Source organism: Propithecus coquereli, unplaced genomic scaffold (genome assembly GCF_000956105.1).
Source record: "Propithecus coquereli isolate 6110/MARCELLA unplaced genomic scaffold, Pcoq_1.0 Scaffold263, whole genome shotgun sequence".
NCBI classification, from domain to species: Eukaryota; Metazoa; Chordata; class Mammalia; order Primates; family Indriidae; genus Propithecus; species Propithecus coquereli.
In genome coordinates, this window is record NW_012148208.1 from 676140 (window position 1) to 694751 (window position 18612).

The 18612-nt window shown below is 40.3% G+C and overlaps 1 protein-coding gene across 3 annotated transcripts in view; it reads right to left on the reverse strand.

Annotated features, from left to right (window-relative positions):
- NRIP1 (nuclear receptor interacting protein 1) overlaps positions 1-16207 on the reverse strand; it is a 102157-nt gene extending 85950 nt beyond the window's left edge. For 2 of the 3 annotated variants that reach the window (XM_012647364.1, XM_012647363.1), the window contains exon 1: positions 16026-16207. The gene's annotated coding sequence lies outside the window, so the exon portion shown is untranslated. Of the gene's footprint in view, positions 1-15067; positions 15175-16025 lie in introns of those variants that run through there. The other variant, XR_001137628.1, reaches the window with a different exon arrangement.
- Positions 16208-18612: the final 2405 nt, after the last annotated feature.

Genomic DNA, 18612 nt, shown 5'->3' on the forward strand with positions numbered 1-18612 from the left:
TTATCCTGCCCTGCCTTGCCTTTTCCACAGAAATTTCAATAAAGGCCACAGCCTAGGCTTTTCCCTATCTCCTGCCCCTTTAGCCTCCTGACCAATGCTGGTCCTTTCCCACGTGGCCCTGCATAGTATGGCCTTCTAGGACTGGTGAGTATAATAAACTATATATAAACTATTGTCCTGAGCCTCTCCTGTGTCCCTTTTGTGGCTGCACCTGACTGCCCAAATAAAGGAACGTAAAAGTGTGTGTGTGTGTGTGTGTGTGTGTGTGTGTGTGCATCCGTGTGTGTATGGCTCTCTTCATTTCCTCTTCTCTTTTCTCTTTTCCCTTCCGAGGAGGTCAATGAACAAAATATTAGACTTGTAAAAATATATATAATAATAGGAGATAAACTATCCATCTGCCTGAAAATGAGGTGCCTAAATAAAGAAACCTACCAATTCTGTATGCAGAATAAAATCCTGGACTGACAGTGTTGCTGAGCTAACATTCAGGAAAGAACAACGTGACTCAAAGTGTAAGGAACAGGTCAAAAACACTCCATAAAATTTGAAACACCTGCTACAGAATATGTTAATTCACAATTCCATGTAGGAAATATTTTTCCTCTTCCCTCACCTGTTCCCCCACCCATCTTGCATTCAACTCCATAAACAGCAGTTATCCCCCATTATAAAACAGTTGACGGTTAAAACAATGAGCCAACCAAGAAAGTACAATATTCTGTAACTGACATTTACTGCATTGGCCTTGGACTTCTAATCTTTACCAGACGGGCACACAAATCAATCCATCAGCTCATAAAGGTGTGCTTTTTTAACCTCTAAAACAGATGGGATTGGCCAGAAGAGTCTGGCATGTCAAACTGCTAATCACTGCTGCCCTTTGCACAAAATAACCCACTTAAGTTGAGGCATGGTTGCACTGTAACCGACATTAGTCTGTGGGAAACCCATTTAACTGTCACACACTCCTGCCACTCCTGCTCTCCCTTAATTAAGCCTAATGCCTTATGCTTTGACCTTTTGTTCTAGCCTATTAACCCTATCTAGTACAAGTTCAATTATGTTAAACTAAAAACTTTGCTGTAAAATATTAAATGCCAAGCTCAAAAAATCATAAGGGACATCCTCCCAGCCCTAGGTTCTGTGCACCCTGCTACTCAAGGCATTTGAAAATAAAAGCTCACTTTCCAAGTAACACTGTTTCTGAGGCCAGAAAACATTAAATGACTCACCCATTTCATAGCTTTTCCGTGGCAAAGCCATCATGCTAAAGCCTATTTAATCCCTAGCTCTAATTTTTTATTCTCCACTGTCTCTCTGATTAATAGTTAAACCACCCAGCAATGTGTTAAGTAAGGATACTAATATTTTCACCACAAATTATTACCTTTCACCATCCTCTGGAATACGCTATGCAAATAAGCCTAAAACAAAATAAATGGTAACTTAAACACAATTTAGAAGGCAATTTTTCCTTTCCCTTCCCACACATCAAAACTTCCTATCCCCTCACTACTTTTTTTTTCCTTTTTAAAAGTAACAATGGTCATTGAGAACTGCTAAGTCCTGCAACACTCACAAGGCAGTATATAAAATACAATTTTTTTTCTTTCCTGATGCTTCATTTAAGTATGCAACAGAGCCAGTGACTTAAACTACAGAAAGTAATTACAACTTGCTACTTATCTCCATTGGACAAATTCACACAGCATATCATTAAAAATATCTTTTTTACACCTATGTGCATCTTTTTTACACCTATGTGAATTGCTGTGCACATTTACCAGAATTCTAAAACACAAAAACAAACTTTAAAATCCACTGTAAAACAAAATCAAATGCAGTCTAAACTAGCAAGCTATTATCCCAGAGATATTTTAGTATATAGTGATATATACTATTATTTCTCCTTTCACTTCATACAACTAGAAAAAAATTTTTACCACTCTCACTGTGACACATGCAACAACTTAAAGATCAGTAACATCAAACAGTATTTGGGTATCTATAACTGGTGTGAAAAAATGCATATTAATTTTAGATTTTCAAAAGATTTAAAGTCAGATTTTACCTTTTTTGTTGACTGCCCAAAGGCCCATTTTTTTTTATTTCAGCATATTATGGGGGTACAGATGTTTAGGTTACGTATGCTGCCCTTGCCCCCCCTCCCCGCCTAAGTCCGAGTTTCAAATGTGTCCATTCTTCGGGTGGTGCTCACTGCACTCTTTGTGTATGCAAATACCCGTCCTCTCCTCCCTCCTCCCCCCCTGCCCCCTCCCCCCTGCCCAACATCCAATAGATGTTATTCTTATATGTGCACTTATGTGTTGTTGATCAGTTAATACCAATTTGATGGTGAGTACATGTGGTGCTTGTCTTTCCATTCTTGGGATACCTCACTTAGTAGAATGGGTTCCAGCTCTATCCAGGAGTATATAAGAGGTGCTGTATCACCATTGTTTCTTAAAGCTGAATAGTACTCCATGGTATACATATACCACCCAAAGGCCCATTTTTACCTATTCTCAATATTAACCAATATTGTCATCTTTTGCCTTTAGTGACCCTGAAACTTACAGGTTTAAGGTAATGTACCGTCAAATGAAACATATGATAATTTTGCAAAAGCAAGATCATTTAGAGTCATGCTAAAACAACGAATAATCTTAATGAGAGAATGTATCATTTTTAAAGGGGGAAAAAATAACGTGGTACAGGAGTTTAAAATTCAAGGTGAATGTGTTTGTTATTAGAATACTTTCAAAGGAAAGCACTCCTTGGCCTTATTAGGCAGAACACACGAGGATGTGTGAAACGTAAAATAAGGGGATGGATGACTAGTCAAAGCTAAGCAAACACTGGTATCGGGGCAACTAGCGGCATTCAGACTCTCATTCATTTACCTTTTTCATTGCGAAGGATAATAATGTTAATTTTAAATGAATTGCCATACCTTAGTTACAAGTTTTAGTTCATGAAAGAGAAAGTAAGTTTGGGTGTCTGCTGACGAATCCAACAGTGGGACATTCATGCTAACGTGTAGAAATTCACGCACTCTGCAACATACTGACGGACACTAACAATCAGTGAAAGGAAAGGGGGTCATGTACTCCAAGCAAGTTTTTAGCACTGGTGAAAGCACAAAGTAGAATACACCACGTAAATACTAAATGTGCTCACTTTTCTACCCCTTTACTTCAGACATTAGTCCATGAGCTTTTTCTTCTTTTGCTATGATTTATAAGCATATGAAAACCTACAAATGAGAGCCATGAGAGATATTTTTCTTGTTTACAAAAGAAATCCACTGCCAAACACTCATAAAGTTACCTTTGGTGAAAAATTTTGTCTTCACAAAGCAGGAAATTAGGTTAAAGTTATTTTAAGAGCATTTGTTAAACATCAATGCTATAAATAATAACACATACCCAGATAATCTGTGTATTTTCATTAGTATTTGAAAATAAATTTCTCATCTAGAAATTTCTGAGCTTCATTTCAAAATAATTTTATTTTCTGCTTCTTACCAGTAATTATTAATGTAGCTGAAAATGATAATGTTCTAAAAGTCAGGAAACTCACCTCTACAGAAGAGCAAATTCTAATTTTTTTAAAGATAACAAAAGGGCTTCATATACCACTTAAGTTCTATAACTTGGCAGGTTTTAAATCATCAATCATTCTTGGTACCCTGTAATTTTTAAGGTTATCGAACACCAACACTAAGTCTAGATATGAAACTTTAAGATGCTTCACCTTCCCAAGCAGCAAAATCCAATGCAATTAAATGCACTGAGCTGGCAGGTCCTTGTGACTACTGGAAGTGAAGCTAAAGAAACCACCTAGAAGGCTCTAGAAATATTTTGTTTCATTTCCTTACCAAAAAAATTAAGTATTGTTCCCCAAAGCTTCTGATAAATATGTTTTCTCATATATCATAACTTGTGTATTTTAAAGAAAATTAGTATTATAAAACAAATTATTCCAAGTGCCAATTAATTATAATGCCACAACGGTTAGTTTTACTTTTTCCCTCATAATTAATATGCCTAGAAAGAAGATGGTATGTTTTAAGGAAGAAATAGTATTCCTTTTAGAAGTCCTAATTTAAATAGACTAAAGAAAAAAATGAAGAAGGGCAGCTATGATTCATAAATTATGCATAATAAACAACTGTAATATATAAATACATAAAGCCTCCATCCCTAACCTAAATGAGCCAAATTTCACCAATAGCTGGGACTGATACAGTTCAATTCAACACGTTTACAGACAGGCTTCTGTATGCCAGGCACTTAAGACACCAACGATACACTGATGAATAAGTTGCTATTCATGGAGTTTACAGTCTACTAAGGAATACAGATATAAAACAAGTATGACTGTTACAACTGGGGTACAGAACACTGAAAGAAAAATCTGATTTTGTTAGAGGCTTGGGGACAGTAACGAGGCTCTAAATTCTCTTGCCCACTGTCCTGTGAGAGAAAATACTCCTTCCCAATTTGCTCCACCAAGGTCAGGAATGTGGTCAGTCTGTGGCCCACATAAAGGGCTACAGTTAGGTTTCTTCTCTCTTGCTCTCTTTCTAGGGGTATAGACCTAGGTGCACTTGATTCATGCCACATTATCACCACTGGTCTACACAGTGCCCCCTCATCTTGCCTGTCACCTTTTCGTAGGAGAATATAGGAATGGAGTCCACAACCTTTGGAATATGTTTCCAATTGAACCAATAGACCCAACACCTCCGTTAACGGTTTTGGAACATTCCTCCTCAGTAATAAGTAGAGCTGGCCTGGGAGTATTCTGGTCATACTTGTCAACTAAAGGTACCTGGCTTTGTTGATCTACAAATAGCAACTTTCCCATGGCTTTTCCAATAGAACTCCAAATACACATATGACATGTAAAACAAAGCCACTGTATGAACATATACACAACTGTACTGTAAAACTTACCTCTTTGAAATTCTCAGCCTACAAATTACATTCCAAGTATTAGAAAATTAAATGAATCCTAAGACTTTTCTGAAGACCATGAGAAGAAAATAAGGTACGAGATCAAGAGTGATGCAGATGGCCCTTTCTCTCAAGACCCAGTTCTGATTATCATAGATCATTCCTTGGTAGGTTAGCTTGGACTTTACTGCTCGATCCATCACCAAAGGTTATTAACTCTTCCTTAATAACTGGTACACAAACCCCTCTTTCTAAACAAAAATAAACAAACAAAAAGTGTGAAATAAATCAAGATTTGACTTCTCATCCCAGGTCTACCCAACTGGTAGCTGTATGACTTTTTTTTTTTTTTGAGACAGAGTCTCACTGTGTTGCCCGGGCTAGAGTGCCATGGCGTCAGCCTAGCTCACAGCAACCTCAAACTCCTGGCTCAAGCGATCCTCCTGCCTCAGCCTCCCGAGTAGCTGGGACTACAGGCATGCGCCACCATGCCCGGCTAATTTTCTCTATATATTTTTAGTTGTCCGATTAATTTCTTTGTATTTTTAGTAGAGACAGGGTCTCGCTCTTGCCCAGGCTGGTCTCAAACTCCTTAGCTCAAACAATCCGCCCGCCTCAGCCTCCCAGAGTGCTAGGATTACAGGTATGAGCCACTGCGCCCGGCCAACTTTTAAAATTTATTTAAATTCCTAAGGGTTCAATTTCCTCCTCTGTAAAATGCAGATAATAAATGTTTTGGGGCCGGGCGCGGTGGCTCACGCCTGTAATCCTAGCACTCTGGGAGGCAGAGGCAGGTGGATTGTTCAAGGTCAGGAGTTCGAGACCAGCCTGAGCAAGAGCGAGACCCCGTCCCTACTAAAAAATAGAAAGAAATGATCTGGACAACTAAAAAAATATATATATAGAAAAAATTAGCCGGGCATGGTGGCGTATGCCTATAGTCCTAGCTGCTTGGGAGGCTGAGGCAGGAGGATCCCTTGAGCCCAGGAGTTTGAGGTTGCTGTGAGCTAGGCAGACGCCACAGGACTCACTCTAGCCCAGGCAACAAAGTGAGACTGTCTCAAAAAAAAATAAATAAATAAATAAATGTTTTGGAAACTTTAACTTAACAACAATAACACAAACTGCAAGAATTTAAGTAATCATTCCCCATTGTATCACATGGATCCCCAAGCAATTAAAAAAAAAAAAAAAAAGGTTAGGCGAGAAATTGAGAAATAAAAGGGAAAGCAAGGTAGAGAGGAAACAAAAATAGAGAAAGGAGGAGGATCAAAAGAAAAGAAAATGGTATATAAGTGCTGACTGGCAGCATTGTCATTATTTGATTTATAGCCTACACTAACCGTGTGTTCTTCCATAAGCAAGATGCCTCCATAAACCGACCTGTGTGATAATGGGGAAGTAGAACAAGGTGCCTCTAAGACAAGCATGCTTAAATCCATAGCACCCACAGTTTCACAAATTCTCTTCCTACCTGAAATCTAAGGATTCTTTGAAATTACTTCAATTTGTGGAAGTCTAAGCAAAAGACATCCAAAGTTTAAAAAAAAAAAAAATATGTGACTTTGATTCGGGTCAGTCAAGTACTACCAGGATAGGTAAAGGGAACTTTTTTAGCAACAGAGCTAACAATACATTGCCTTGGGCCTTGCCTTAATAATACCAAACATCCAGATATTGAGAAAGAACCAGATAGTAAATAACAAACCTCCTATTTTCAGTCCTTATGTTTGGTATCACGTAGATTCAATGCATTTCAATTAAATATTTTAAAAAGGTATGGATGGGTTAGGGAAATAATACGAATATATAAACTTTAGAAAGATTTTTTTTTTCCTTCAGATTGTTTACCTTGACAGTTTCTCTTTTTTCGTATGTAGCCAAAACACAATATATTCTCTTAATAAAAGACAGAAGCAAAACATTTCCTTTGCAGTTTTTATACTAATACAAATCCTTTGCCCTTCCAACATTACTTGGCAATTCAAAATCCAAGGCACCCTAGAAAATATTATGTATATGAATCTTATTACTCATCTTTGTGTCTCCAATATAGTTTCAATTTGCCTGTACCTTTTAGTGTATAGGGAACCACTCAGCTTGAATCTTTTGGGTTCAAAATTCCATAAATTTTAAATGAGGCAAGTAAAAAGAGGTGGAAAGGCTCATAACTCCATTTCACACGGCCTTAACAATAAAAGCGCATACCTGGTGTATACTTAAAAATACACTATGTGCCATAAACGTCTCCAAGTCAAAAATTTCCTTCCTGACTGACAACAGTCTACTTGCAAAATAAAGCCAACTACTACTCATCTTTCTACTTCTGCTTCCTTCTAATAAATTCACAAATGCATTATCAATTTCTTCTTTGTAGGACACAGCCTAGTTTATTAGTGGAGTATAGTCTTTAACAAAATTATTGTAGTGAAGCCAGGGTAATAAAAAAAAAAAATCATGTTAAGAATTGTAATAGTCAAGAGTTGTAACTTTTCAACCAGGAAGAGCTATGGCTCTGAATTTGCTACAACTGCTCCTTGAAGTGGACAAACATAATTAGCCTTGGGAACACCCGGATTAACACCATGACAAGCTATTTTAATGAATTATATCAAGAAACATAGTTGCTTTCACTGCCTCAAGGAACACTGCAGTAATTCTGTGATACACTTCACAAGAGCTAGCATTGGAGGGAAAAGAGCCTATACAGCCTGCCCTTGGTGATTACATTTCCCTCCAGATAAACACAGGCAGTGGGACATCAGCTCTCCCAAGAACTAACATACACTGCTGCAGAATCATCGATTGGCAACAACATGCCTTCTCAGGGAGGCTGGTCTTTGGGAATCCAGTCTTGGAGGCTTGTACATGCTGCATGAGTTTTGTGGCTACCAGGTTGGGAGCAAGATGTTTTAATGACTTCCCGAAAATCAGATGGCAACTGGCTTTCTCTTCAAAAGATGGTATATTCTTATGGAAAATCAAATTATCAATTAAATTAGCTGTGTGACCTCAGGCAAGTTACTCTAGCATCTCTCAGACTAGGTTCCTTTATCTATTTAATATAAACTACAGAAAATGATACCTATATGTCAAAGGGGAATTGAAGGATTTAAAAAGAGAAAATGTGTGCAAAGCAGCCAGCACAATGCCTGGCACAAAGCAGTTGCCCCCAAAATATCAGTTCTCTTCCTTTCCCTGCTCCTTCCAATAAAAAAGGAAAAGGCAAAAGGCAAGCAACTAAACAAAAACTTTTTCATATTCCAAGTTTTTACCCAATCATCTCTACTTCCTTTTTAAACTACAGGCTTGGAATCTTTACTGCTCGCTATCAACAGCAGCATAGATTGACGTATAGTCAGAATTTAGAAATCAAATCTAACCCCCTCATTCTACAGATGCTGCCCAGAGAGATTTTAAAAACAACAACAAAAAAACTTTCCTTTTATCTGTAGCATCACTGATTTAGTAGCAGAACCTAAACTAGAAAAACAAATGTGGAATAACAAAACAGAAATACTACTGTTAAGTACGTTTTTCAAAAATCAAATGTGAGCCTACATGACCCACTGTGCAAACAGTCCCTTTAGGAGAAACACTGCAACTGTGATTAATTCATTTTGAGGACATTTCTTATTTCCCATTTGGAGTATTTCACATGTTCCCAAATACTTTTTCTTATGTTCTCCACCTTCTGTCCTCCCTCCTTCCCTTAATGTGTTACTTTTCCAATATATAAATCCACTGCTCTATTACAGATTACTATAAACTCATAAATTCAGGAATTTAAAGAATCTAAAAAAGTGTGCTTTTCACAAGCTAGTTATGATCCCTCAAAAATTTCATATTGCTCAATTTCTAGATAGATTCCTCAAGAGAGATGTCCCCTTTTTATTCTCAACTTCTAATTCTCAAATTCTGATTGTGTACTGTTACATGCCAGTTTCTCTCACCTGCATTACATCATTAAACATTACGATATTATAATACTATTCTCATTTTAAGATTTTATATAAACGTAATTTCCTATCCTGCTATCGCAATGTCTTTTTAATGCAGCAACATATTTAACATGTTTACATGTTAGGCAGAGTATAGCAAACTATTAAAAACACCTAAATATAAGGAGACGCTAGCTTAGCCACTTTATGTGACTTAAACTAAACTTTGCTCCTAACTATCTAAAGCGAACCACCAGACTTTTACCTAGTACCCTCACATAGCTGTAACAGTAAAGAAAGTAAAAGTAAAATAATCAAAGCAGACTACTAACAACACGGGGTCCAAACTCCCTAGTTTCTTATTGTCCTCAATCCCTTTGCAAATTACAGGTTTGAAAACAAAGAGTAGCCCTATCACTTTAACAAGTGACTAAGAAATGACTTTTTAAATTAGACGTCCGACGTCCAACGGTGAGAGACTCCTTTCCACCTAAGCTCTAAATAAACACCAACATCAGGTCAACCAGAGTTGTCCTGGTCTCCGTGGTATCTTAAGCTGATGACTCAAATTCCCAGCAGGCTTCCAGTTTAATATTTCTTGAAACTCTGGGCTTAGTCAGGCAGTGACTTAGAATTTAAGGCAAATAAGTGTCTTTTCCTTCCATCCTTAAAAATATGTTTGTTAAACAACACAAAGTTAAAGAGGCAAGATGGGTTTTAATTTAGAGCTTTTATTCTCTGAGGTGTAAGAAGTTAAAAATTTTTCTGGGGAGAGTGAACTATGCTAGCTTTGAATTTCAAACACAACTATTAACCCTGTCAGAGAATTCTATTTCCAACTTTCTTAAAAAAAACCCTTTTTATCCCAGCCCTATTTATTGAAAGTAGAAAGAAGGAAAGGAAGGAAGGAGAGAATGGATGAATGGATGAATGGACGGATGTCACCATTATCTTTCCAGCCAAAGTTGCAACATATGCTGGAGATTTTAAAATTATTTCAACCAAAAACCAAATCATATAAATAGTAATTGCTCTAACAGGTAATTATTCATACTCTTACCTCTAAGAACAATTTATCTTAAAACTGGTTATAGCTTTTTTAAAAAAAAAATTCATACCACTAAGTAAATACAGTGAAGAGCCCTTTTTCATAACCACAAAGAGTGTTTTTTTTCTCCATTTGTGAGTTACCAGCCTTCTAAATTCTTTGTTTCTCATTACATTACATCTAGAGTTCTAGGCTAAATGTTTATTCCTAGCATTATGCAAGATATTAATTTTAACAAAATCCTAATATAATGGTAAAATTTAGTACATTTATTTTTAACTCATTTTTTGTTCTCTATGCTTTACAAACTTAAGAAAAATTATCTTATATTTCAGGTGTTTTGATAAGCTAAAATATCACAAATTTTATAATGCTTTATTTGTAATATTTGCAAGATAGTGTAGGGATCAATTTGAATTTCAAGGTTCATGATACATAGTATGTACTGTAACAGTGACAAAAATTAATGTAACTTCCTACTCATCTCGGTACCTATATTTATTATGAAAAATTAAGACTTTCATACCTGTACCAAAACAAAAGTTCTGTTTTAAATAAACTCAAATCTTTAGAATCCTACACATTCAGTATCCATCAAATTCAACATTAGATTTCAAGGAAGAAAAAAACAACAGATGGGCATCTATATAATAGTTTGCAAAGAAAACCTGATAAGACTTCAGACGTCTCTTAGTCTCAATTTTCCCCCTACCTTGAGTCACATGATAATGTGCTTAAAGAAAGCATTCTTTCTGTAGTTATTTACATCAAGTTATCTTTATCAGAGTTACTATAAAAGAGTTATCCAGTTCATCATCCAAACCTCAGCACTCAAAACTGTTTTCCATGATGACTAAGACCCTTAGAAAACTCCTGATCTTAAAAGAACAGACAAAAGAAAAATGATGTAATATTATTTTCTTTCAGACAAACTTTAACTCCTGATTCCATTCTGGTACCCAATTTTGATCTTCTACTTTAGATATATTTAAGAGACATTCAAAAACAAAATGTGCACGTGCACAAATGGGGAACTTGTCATTTCTCTCCCTCAAGCAACCACTATTTACATAATATTGTTGGCCTCATAGACGGGAATCCATTACCATCAGCAATTCATGTCCTTGCTTCAGCATCAGATGCAAACAGGATATAGAAACAAGATCTCTTTCCTCCATTTACTTTTTGATCATTCCAACCTCTCTGCATAATGCTCAGCTCCATTCCAATGGCCTGCTTCATCATCTGACACTCCTGGTTTTTACCTTCTCAAGTCTTAGCGACTATCCTGGTGTTATGTTCCTCATATTGTTTTATTTAAATACTACAGAATGAGTTCACTTATTTCCTCCCCAGACAGTCCCCTGAAAAAAACTGCAACTTAAGGAAATGCATCTTGAACAACTCAATTCACAGATTCGGACTCAAACATCCTGAAAGTCCCCCCACCACAGTCTGTTGAAAATGCTTCTTTGACTTTTCAATAGTAGTCAAAATTACATTAATAAAAATATTTCTCCAGTTGGAAGACATGGGTATGCAGAATAGCAAATGCTTTTTCCCAGTCTCCATCCATGTAACAGTAAATCATTATTAAAAACACAAAACAAAACAAAACTCACTCTGCGTATCAATCTCTTGAAAGGGCAGAGGGGAAAAAGTACAAGAGTAAAGAAACTTCACCCCACCACAGCCAAGAAAGGAAGCTGCAAACGAAGGCAATTTTCATGGAAGAAAACATCCAAAGATGTAGAAGCTGTTTATTTCAGAAAAGGGGAAGAGAGAAAAGGGGATGGGGGAGAGGAAGAGGGAGAGACACTAGAACTCTTCTATTAACCTTCACTTTAAAAACTGTATCAGACAATCTAAAGTTAGGAAAAGCAAAACTAACCCCATAAGAATTTAAAGTGAATAATTTTTTCTTGATAAAAATTACATATTTTAAACTTATTCTTAGCAGAATTATCTTTCAACCTGATGCACAAAACTATTACTGTAATTCCCAAACAACACTTAAAACACGAGCTTTTAAGTTTCTTACCTTCTTTAGGTTTTAAACTTAAAAACCTAATTCCTTTAATCTCATATATCCTTTAACCTCATATATCCTATGCTGCTATGATTTAAAATCACTTCTATGTCACTGTCTTCTACTACTGGTTTCCAATAGAATCTGTGCAATTAATAATGATCTCCCTTCCTCTCATCTTTCTAAAGAGTCAAGGATGGTATATCTCCTTATCTTATTTGTTCCATTAGATTGACATATTTTGCCTCATCTGTCACCTTCCATAAAACTCTACTTTCAGATATGAGTTAATTCATTTTTAGTTGTCCTCAATGTTCTAAAATAGTGATGTTTGACAGAATTAATACAGTGCTCTAGTTCTCTCTGTTCAACTGGTATTTAATTAAAGATCTTGGAGGCCATCTTTCTCTCAGGCTATACCACTTAAAGGAGGAACATTACTTCCTCCATGGACAATGTGATGAGCCACATGGCCAACAAAGCTGCCTCCCTAATGTCTCCCATTTAATAGATTGCTTTACTACACATAAACCACCAGGAAAACAGATTACCACTTTAATTCGCATCGATTTTACTTTTCACGTCTCTGAACCACAACTCTGCCACAGCCTACATTCTCTCCTAACTTTTGAGTTTCCAGAATTTCTGTAGTTGTAATGCTCCCCTATATTTTTATCATTGCTTTTGTTTCACCTGGACCTCAGAAAGCTCTACTGGCATTTAATTTGTAAGATTTCTTGACTCTACGATAACACAGAAAGTCTTTAAGCAATCAGAGCTACCTTGGAGCATGAGCTGAAATTTCCCTGTTTTAAATTCTTTTGAATTAATATCTTTTGGAGAATAGCCCATTCAACATGATATATCATAATTTTCAATCCTAAAGGTGGCTCGGATAATTTAAATTGGCACTTGCTATTTATTACTTAAATAATTGTTCTCTTGGATGGCCTTTTGAAAGTCATCGTTTCTTAATCATTTTTTGACTATATCGGAACTGTAAGAGACATGTCAAGTTAAGCAAACTTCAGGAGCAATAAACTAACAAACAGACTCTAGGTGGTGGTATAGGTTATTTTTTATCATGACGTTTTGCTCTTAAAACTGAAAGAGTCAGAAGAGCCTTTAGCCTCTTCACACATTTCTTTAGTGCAAACTTACACTATTTTAGAGTGTTTAAATGAGTAAAATCCAAGTTCTGTGGAGTTTAGAAACACATGTAAGAAGTGGTTCTAAGTCAAGTCTTCCCATAGGCATTAAACCTGGTTTTCAACTACCTCCAAGGCACTGTAGAGAACTCATTTGAGTAATAGTAGTCCTTTTTTAAAAAAGATGTATATATTTTACTCACAGTCCTAGGCTACTTTTTAGGGTAAGTTTGGAAAGAGATCTTTGCCCAGGAGAGTATGAAACAGACTACAGTAAGGAATTCTACAGCCTGCATAGTAGCTGCTCCATTGATTGAGTCTCCTTCTTTGTCTGTAGCAACTAAATCCAAGCAGAGCAAAGTTACTATTTGGTGATGAAGCCACTGCTCCCTGAGCCAGTTCAACCCTATGGACATTACCAAACTGCTGGGCAAAACTAGAGCGACTTACTCACTTGGAAGCTGAAAAACATTTCAACATATTCCAGGCAGCAACTGACACTTAGGGCCAGGCAGATGAAGCACCATTTGTTTAAAAAGTCTATTATTTCACTGTCTGTACAACAAAGGTGGCAAACTGATGATTAAACATTGAATAATGCCACCCACTTGCTAAACCTATGATTCACTAATAAGCAGGTTCAACGCAATTCATAACTTTAAAGAATGAATTACCAAAGCCCCTTGCTTCACAAATTCCCCCAAGAAATATAAAGAGCACTCATCATAAATAACCTGACAACCATTTTTACTTTGGACACCTATAGATGATCTTTCTTCCTCTAAAGACATATTTCCTCACAATCTCACATTCAATCATTTGCACGGAGACAAACTCCAGCTAGGTTCCACCAACTGAGTTGAAAATCCTTGTACCTGAGAACGTCTTTTTTCCCAAAATAAAACATCCCATTAAAAAATATTTTAAAAACGCAAAAGTGCTAATCATTCTGTCCTTCTTTTGCTACCTTTGGAACCCAATTAAATCACTAACATGATAGAGGGTAGAAAGTCCTGGAATGCTTTAGAGATCAACATGTGTCACAGACTCTCAGCTTGTCCGCCTGTAATACACAGTTGATTCCTTTGTTCCTTCAGACTGAAAGACTGCTGATTAAAATTCGGAAACTACTTTGGAAAGGATGGGAGGGTATGTCGAATATTTCCACGCAAACCCTTCGTAAAACAACAACATTCGATAGTAGTAAGGAGGGAAGGCACAGGATAGAGAAAAGCAGCTTCCCAAAGCCTCCCAGGACTTCCTCGGGGCTCACCCTAAATGCGAGCCAGGTTCCTGGCTCAGGAGTAAAATGATGGCTGAGGCCTCGGGTCCAGGAACCTCGCCCTCGGGAGGGGACGGACAAGTGCTGGCAGAGGGGGCCTGGGGGTCCGGTGGGGGCCGGGAGAGCTGCCCCTTCTCCTGGTCACTTTTCCTGGCTGGGAATCGGGCGAGCACACAGCAGGCAGGCACCCGGCGCCGCCCAGGACGCCGCCGGACAGCAGGTCCGAGAGCGGGCGCGGCGAGAAGCGCCCGGGGCTCTGGGCCGAGCGGGCGGCCGAGCGGAGCGCGCCCCCAGCCCGGCGCCCGGGGCAGCCGTGTGCGGCCGGGCGCAGGGGACACACGGCGGCCGCCCCTCGGCCCCGGACTGGCACGGACGGACGGACGAGCCCGGAGCCAACTCCGCAACTTGCCGGCCCCGCTGTCCAGGACCCCGGGTTCCCGGGAAAATTCGGAGCCCGGAGGAGAGGCAGGATTTCCCCGGAAACGGCTTCCCCCGCCGCGAGCCCACCCCGCGGCCGGCCGCGCTGTCCCCGCCGCCTCGACGCCCGGCGGCCCTGCCCGCCAACGCCGGCACTGCCGCGGGCCGCGCTCCAAGGCCATTTCCGGCGGCGCTGGCGGCCGCCCTTCGGGGGCCCCCGGCCGCGGCCGCTACTCACCGAGGCCGCCGCGGCTCCGAGCCTCCGGCTCCGTCAGGCTCACTCCGCGAAGGCGCCCCGCCGCCCCGACCTTCCCCGGCGCCCCAGCGAGCTCTTCCCTCCAACCAGCGGCGGACTCGAGGCCACGGGCGGGCGGGCGCGGGCCGGGTCGTCCCTCCGCCTCGGCCGCCGCCTCCTCCTCCTCCTCGGCCGCCGCCGCCGCCTCCCGAGTTCGGGGCTCTGCTGCAATGTCTGCGCGGCTGACTTGAGCGCCTCGCTCGCCGCCCGCCCGCCCGCAGCCGCGCTCCTCCCTCCGCCGCGAGTCCGCGCGGCCCAGTCCCTCCCCTCGCCGCTCCACGCCATTCAGCTCCTCAGCCAAGTTTCTTAACCCTTTTTTCCCCCGCCCTCCCATTGTCGCCGGGTCGGGAGGAAGCGCTCGGATCCCGGCAGCTCGCGGGCGCCGGGAGCCCCCGCTGTTTTGCTGTTTTCCGCTTCGCCCGCGCTCCGGATGGCCGAGCCGGGGCCGCAGGGCCGGAGGCAGCGAGAGGAGCGCGTCGGCCGGGAGAGGTGGGTGCTCGGCGCGCCCGGCCGTCCCCCTTGGCTCCCGGCTCTGCCCAGCCGCTCCCGACCACTGTGGGCGCCTGGACAGCTCCTCCCTGGGGCCCGGGGGGGTCTCGTTACCCAGGCCCAAGGGCTCACGTTTGGGGCGCAGCCTGGGGGCTGGAGCGCCCTAGATGCCCCAGGGCCCCCGCCTGGGTGCTGGCGCTTAAGGCGTCTCCGTCCGCCCGTTTCACCCCACGACGCGCGTTCCCTCGCCCCTTTCGCCGCCTCCCTTCCATCTGCTTGTGATCTGTGTGTCCTGCTTTAGTCTTGGGGGGCACGGGCACGAACTCTAGGTCACTTTGACCCCACGCCCAGCACGTAGTAGGCACCCAGTGACAGTGTGGAGCGACTCCGGGAAGGAAACTAGGGAGGAGACCTGAGGAGTGCCCGGGTCAGCTCCCTGGACAGACGTAGGACCCAGAACGGGGTTTGTCGTCAGCTGCTTTGTCACTGCGAAGCCTCCAGCGGAGTCCCTCGGCCAGTCTACATCACCGGGAAGGATCTGACCCAACTAGACAAGGCAAAAGGAGCAGGGCCGCTACTTCTTCAGCAGCTCTCCTCGGTTCAGCCTCCGAATAAGAAATAACAGTTACATCACGAGGCCGGGGCGGCAGCACTGTGGAGCCTCTCAGTTTCCTGCAGCCTAATCTCACGGAACCCGCCTCTAAATTGGGGGGGGGGGGCTACAAATTGGTGAAGGGAGAAAGTCATAGGAAACCATAATTTCCCCTTCTCCGAGTGTTTGCTGTTTTAAAATCGTATCCTCAACGCTCCCCAAACATCTAACTAGAACTATTAACACCCCCTCAACACCTCCCCAGATGTCAGGTTTCTTTTTGACTCTAGCTTCTAGCATTTAGTAACTCGCCATGAAAAAAATTAGCAGGGGAAATGAGTGCCGTTGCTAAAATCGTTTTTGCTTGACTCAAAAACGCTAAAGTATAGCTTAGTTTTACCCTGAACGCTAAAATGGCATGCCTGTGTTAAAACGCTTATTACATAAGAGTAGTGAGTGTATGAACTCCATTCCTATATGTAGGTTTTCATATCCTAAGAATTGATAGCATTTCAAAATAAAGTTGCTAATGCGCTTAAAACAAAAACTATCCAAGTCATAAAACTGTATTCTATGCCTGTTATGTAATGGCTGCGTTGTGCATTTAAAATTTCACTTAACCTTCAAAAATATGAATGAGAGTTTCAGAATACCTTCACGATCCTGAAAGTGAAAGCAATTTTTCAAATTAATGCTTAATAAATCCAGCACAATGCCAGGCACATGGTTAGGAATGTTTTGCTTAACGGTGATGGTACATTTTAGAACAATTATTTTACATCACCCTAGTGATTCAACTGTGCAATCTGTTGCCATATTATACAGTTTAAACCTCGCATAACACCATATTATTTGCATATGCCTCAGTTTAAAATCTGCTGAAGGCAAATTAGTAAAGCCTGCCTTCTATAGTGCATCATTTATTCAGGATTGATACAAAGTAAATTGTTCTAATTAAATAATGATCAGCAAAACTGGAGCTTGGCCCTTTGGCAGAGGGGTTGTCAAACTTTAAAAAACTATTTTAACTGTTATACAAAGATTTTCTAAAATGTATTATAAATGTTTCTGTTTCTTTAAGCAGTTTATTGGATATCATTTGACATTTTCTTGACAATTCAGTGTCAATTTTATTAAAAGTAATTATTGTAGTAGCTTGTAGTGGATTCAAGAAACACATCAAGTTCCTATTGTATACAAGGCTTCTTCCTAGGTGTTAGGTATCCTCCCGGGTGGCATAAAAGCTATCAGTCCCTGCACTGAAGGACTCCAGGATGCTCTGACTTAGTGATTATCTCTACCTTTTGTACTTTCTTTCTCTCCCCCTTCACTAACTGACAATCTATTGTCCTTTCTCTGTTACCAGCATAGCTCCCTCTAACATTGCCCTCCTCTTCTGATTGGCAGCTCAGTCTGTTGTAGACTGGGAATCCAGATAGCCTCACTTGTCACAATTCTGTTTAAAGTAAAACGTAATAGGTTCTATGTAAGGGACTGACATGCTCACCAAGGAGTAAGGCACACACACCTTAGTACATAGACTTAGGGACCAATATTTGGACTATTCAAATGTTGCTTTTAAAATCATTTCTTTTGCTTCTTAATGAGAGTTTGAATCACCGATGCTGCCCAACAAGCCAAGTATTGGTCCTGCCCTCCAACACTAGTGTTAAAAAGTCCATTGCCATATGTTAAATGACTTACCAAAGCTGCTAACTTATTATTAATCTATCTGCTCAACCACAAAAATCAAATCATTAAAATCCTGAACTCTTCTGATAGTTCAGTAGTATTAAGTAAATTGCACACCTCTCGTGGAATTCATTTTTACTTAATCATGCTAATTGTGTGGAGACTGTTTTGTTGTTGTCCTTTGTTTTTAAAAAATCAATACCTAACTTTCCTGGCTAAGAGAATCATTGCAAGGATACTAAGGGCATATGTGTAATATAATGCCTATTCGGTGATTTGTGTTATAAAGCCAATTCTCATTTGAGCCATTTGTGATGTAAAAAAGATGTCATTCAATTTATATACTTAAACACATAAGTATGGTTTAAAGCCCAGAGTTCCTGTGAAATCAGATGCTTATAGTTGAGTCTATACACCTTTCTACCACAAAGTCTGGGAGAAGTAAGCCTTTGGTGTGTTCCCTAAATCTCTCCTGTGTAGCATTTTTCAAGCTATTTTGTGAGTCAATATTTACTCTTCTGTATCCCACTCTAAAATGCAAGCAGTATAGGCACAGCAGCCATATCACTCTCATTCACATTTGATCATCCCTAACCACCTAATCTCTGTGCTCCGCAAACAGCAGACATTCGATAGATGTTGGCCAAGATACTGTCATAGTCCAGAGGACAGAATGTGTCTTTCTATTTGGGATATGGTGTGAGGTAAGGGAGTT